Source organism: Zea mays, chromosome 4 (genome assembly GCF_902167145.1).
Source record: "Zea mays cultivar B73 chromosome 4, Zm-B73-REFERENCE-NAM-5.0, whole genome shotgun sequence".
Taxonomy (NCBI): Eukaryota; Viridiplantae; Streptophyta; class Magnoliopsida; order Poales; family Poaceae; genus Zea; species Zea mays.
In genome coordinates this window covers 231,653,896-231,659,088 of record NC_050099.1, presented here as the reverse complement: position 1 = coordinate 231,659,088, position 5,193 = coordinate 231,653,896, and positions in this window count along the sequence as shown.

The window sequence follows — 5,193 nt, the reverse complement described above, 5'->3', positions numbered from 1 at the left end:
GGAGTTTTAAGAGGCATTCCTCAGGGAAACACTAGATCTTTTGGCATTTTTTCTGCTAGGGTCGGGAGCTCAGATGGGAGAGCGAGTTCGGGCCATTGATCTCGATCCGATGGATGGGAGCCCCCCTCTCCTCCCCAACCCTAGCCGACCCCTCTCCGTCTCCCCAATTGTTGCAGCCGCCCACTCCCTCTTCCTCTCCTCCCCATTTGCAGCCGCCCTCTACCCTCTCCACGACTTCCTCTTCCCTCTAGATCTCCCCCCACGCAGCAAGGATCGAGAAAATGAGGAGCACGTTGAATTGAAGAGGAAGAGAGGATCAAGGAGATGTTCTACCCCATCTCTTCTTGCAGTTTTTCTTGGGGAAACCCTAGGTAAGGACAAGATCCATGTTCCTTCCTGTAATTATGTGTTTTTGGAGATTGTGAATCATGGGGATTGAAGGATTAGAGGTTGGATTAGAGGGGGGGCTAAGTTTTTGATCTCGAAATTAGTTTCTGCAGAATGGAAGATTCAACAGTTTCTGTTCATACCAGTTTTCCATGCTCTTAGTGGCCTCAAAAAAATAAAAAGTCTATCTATGAGTCGTAGACAGTTTGTATATCTTTCCATGGCCGCGAAGAACACCCCAATCGGACATTAGTTCAGAAAGTTATTGCAGTTTGATTATAGCAGTCTTTCAGTCTCACAATTCTATGCAGAATCTGTTCTCTTAAACTTTGGACAATTTTATCAACAGAATTAAACTTTAGGTTCGTAAAATAAATTGTAGATAATTTTATAAGCTTTCCAGATTGTTAAAGATTGCATTCATATGAATTTTGAAACTCCAGTTATGTTTATTTTACTATGGATGTTCCTGTTTGTCTGACAAAAATGAGCGGGTCTGTTCACTGGTTGGTTTCATCTAGTAAATGGCCGAATTGGCTCTTCCAACTATGGAGACTTTTGTAGAGGGATAAAATTTCTTACTGCCATCAGAATTTCATAATTTTTGATTGATTAGTATGAGACATAACGAATTTTGAAGTTAACTATGCTGCTGTCTGAAATAGATTCAGTCAGTTATCTTGTCATATGTTTTAGAACTTATAGATAGCTGAATTTAATTATCCATTGAATACCAAAGTTGAAGAGTATTTTGTGTAGATACTCCTAGAGTATTTGTTTGATATCACCACTGTTATAATTTTAAAGATACAAAATTAACAAACAGTGATGCTGCTGTACGACATGTGGTTCAGGGTGGGAGTCTTTCCACCAGATCTTGGTTTCCAGTGTAGGAGCGAATTGTTGATTGTTGGCAAATATTTGTGAAATATTTGTACTAAGTTTTATGCGTGCTAGCAGGTGGCTACACTCCAGATCATGCCCAGTACATTTTTCTTCTTCGATGAAGGCAAGTGAATGTAGCGGTGGTTGCTACCGTTTTAACCTGTTACTTCTATCACCTACACTCTAATATTCAGAATTATTGGATTCTTTCATAATTGAACTATATGATGATGTTTTACTTGATTGTATTATATTGATGGTTTATCATATATTGATGATGATTATGGTTTGAGTATGACCCATGAGATTAATTCACACCCCAGAAGGCAGATGAAGCATTATTTGAGGTTGGTATTGTATCTGAAGGCAGATGAAGTATTATTTGAGGTTTGTATTGTATCTGAAGGCAGATGAAGTATTAATTGAGGTTTGTATTGTATCTGAGGAAGTGAAGTTTATTGATAAATGCAACATGCCATATACATTGCATGACCCATTTGCATCTGAAGTTTTGTCGTGACCTATGGTCCGACCGTACTGGTACAACTTAGCATCGTACGTTGCCCGAGGAGGGGTACGATGCGGCTTCATACCCTTAGAGGTATGAAGGCAGAGGACATATGCATTGCATTCATATGAATTCATTGAAGTGATATTTGCAGATGATGTGGTTTTATATCCTCAGAGGTATGAAGACAGAGGACCTACACATTGCATTCTTGTGCATACATTGAGTGATATTTGCAGGTATTGTTGACGCAGGGAAGTGTTATGCAACCTATCATGGTTGTTCGAGGAAATGAGATGGTATTGGTTATATTGGGACTACTGAGTTCTATATCTACAAGTATTTCTGATCTTATTTGTGATTCTTTTAGAATGTTGATTAATTCTATTTGTGGTTTAAATATCTCGTCAAAACAATTTGCTTGCTGAGATGTTTCATCTCACTCTTGCATTACTCAATGCAGGTGTTTGTTACTCATCAAGGAGAGTGGGAAGTAGCAGCACATCCACCTTCACTCTCATATTAACGCTGCCTAGGCGCAGTCATGATTTAATTAGAAACTTCTTGTCAAAGGATGTTTGTTTTTAACTAGTCATGCGCACTGGTTAATTTAGTTCATGTTGTTATGGTTGTGTTCCCATTGCTAGCAGATTTAATGTCTATTATGTTTTCCTATCATGATATCTATTTATACTTTGTTGCTTTCCCGTTTATGCAATTTTCAAAGGAGATGCTGTCGAAATTTTATATATGAATGTTAGATGTGTAGTTTAGTAACATTCTGGGGTGTTTGTGGATCCCGGGGTGTTACAGTTGGTATCAAAGCATAGGCTTTAGATTCTTGGCAATTTCAAGATAAATTTGACACACTTGCACATATAGGAAGGGTATGGGTTCAAATATCTTTGATATATATTAATGTCTTTGAAGTGCAGATGACAATAATTTCACCCCTCCCTGTTCCTTTATGGTGATGTGGTAAGTTGTTTATGACCTAATGCCTGATATAATTTATCTCTAAATTTTTATATTGTCTTATTAATGCGTTTGATATCGCTGGTCTTTTGTGAGATTGAAGTTGTTATTATGCTTGTGATATACAAGTATGCCTATGTTGTTTTCACCATGTTTTTCGTGGTTGAGTTTTATTACAATAATATTGTTATATATGCTTGATTGAGGATGTTTCTAAGATGAGTGTGTTTTGGGTTACAAGGTAACCACCAATTTGAATTTAAGTTGTTGAGCGGTTGGTGGTTAGTTCCAACTATCTTTGCAAAGAATGATTGTTTATGTCGAGAAATCAGTTCTAAAAGAAATGAATATTGGTACTTTATATGGATTTTTGGGGGGAGTCTTTACATAGCCAGAATGACTTACATGTCTCACTTCTATTGTGTGTTTTAGTAGCCACAAAGCCTAGATGTGGTTTAAAGTGGTTGCCTGTTAGTCATGCTAATTGTAGAATAAATCTTTGATTTTCTTGATCCATTGATTATGTATTAATATGTTGAGGATCTGATGGTTCTCTCCCCGATGCATGCTTGTGGAGCCATTGTTGGACCACTTATCTATTGGTTTGAATGAAGTCATTGCCTAGCCTAGAGTTGGTTGTGTGTGGTTAGTCACCTATTCCTAAATGATGTGGTTTTTTACATCAGCTTGAGATGTTTGTCAAATGCGTGAAGGATTACGGGGTTATTATTGACCCTGTATGTCTGGTACTTTGAGTGCATCGTATGATAGAATGAAATGTAAGTTTCTGAACTACAGTAGATGAAGACTTATATTATGTGTAGGTTAACCTTACTAGTTTGAATATTTTTCTTAGTTGACTTGTTGGATAAAGTATAGTGACATTGGTTAAGCAAGTATTGTGTTGTTGTTATGTTGTCAGTGCTCTTTGTGGAGTTTTTGGCATTTCTTCGATGAACTGTGCTGCGTAGAATGTTATTGGCTTCTTGTCGGCTTTATTGCTCCATTAGTTCTGTAGACTTTCTCCCTTTTGTGGGGTGCAAAGAATGTGAGATTACATTATTATATTTTCATAATGGCAAGAACAAGGTTTAGGAATATTAGGAGTTTTGTTTCAATAGAACTACTTGTTTTGTGGTGCTTTGAGGTGAGGTGTTTGATCTTCTTATACATTCATCTGGTGTGGATGTTTCACCATTGAATTAAAATGAATTGTTGAAGCTGGTAAGGGTTGTGCTTAGTGCCTATTATCCCTTCATAAAAGAGTGTTGTTTTAAGACATTGATGCCTATTACCCCTTCATAAAAGAGTGTTGTTTTAAGACATTGATGTTGATGTATAGCTGCATCCAAATTCGATGGTGTGAAATCGTAGTGTTGATTGCATCTATGACTTGCTTTGAGCTTCATTGCATGTTGTTTCATGCTTGATATCAGGTTGTGTAGTTTCCTTAGACAATTAGTCCAAGGTAGAGGTTCTTGTGTTAATTAAGACCAATAATGAACACATGTTTTGAATGGTGGTGCTATATGGGGTACCTTGGATGCTTTGCTTGGAAGTGATCGAATTCGAGGACAAATTCTTTTTAAGGGGGATTTTTCTCTTTTCTTTCATGTTCTAAGGCATTGGGGTTTGGAGTTTCAAGAGGCATTCCTCAGGGAAACAATAGATCTTTTGGCATTTTTTCTGCTGGGGTCGGGAGCTCAGATGGGAGAGCGAGTTCGGGCCATTGATCTCGATCCGATGGATGGGAGCCCCCCTCTCCTCCACAACCCTAGTCGACCCCCTCTCCCTCTCCCCAATTGTTGCAGCCGCCCACTCCCTCTTCCTCTCCTCCCCATTTGCAGCCGCCCTCTACCCTCTCCACGACTACCTCCTCCCTCTAGATCCCCGCACGCAGCAAGGATCGAGAAGAGGAGGAGCACGTTGAATTGAAGAGGAAGAGAGGATCAAGGAGATGTTCTACCCCATCTCTTCTTGCAGTTTTTCTTGGGGAAACCCTAGGTAAAGATAAGATCCATGTTCCTCCCTATAATTATGTGTTTTTGGAGGTTGTGAATCATGGGGATTGAAGGATTAGAGGTTGGATTAGATGGGGGGTTAGTTTTTGATCTCGAAATTAGTTTCTGCAGAATGGCAAATTCAACAGTTTCTGTTCATATCAGTTTTTCGTGCTCTTAGTGGCCTCAAAAAAAATAAAAAGTCTATCTATGAGTCGTAGACAATTTGTATATTTTTCTGTGGCCGCGAAGAACACCCTAATCGGACATCAGATCAGAAAGGTATTGCAGTTTGATTATAGCAGTCTTACAGTCTCACAATTCTGTGCAGAATCTGTTCTCTTAAGATTTAGGCAATTTTATCAACAGAATTAAACCTTAGGTTGGTAAAAAAATTGTAGATAATTTTATAAGATTTCCAGATTGTTAAAGAGTGCA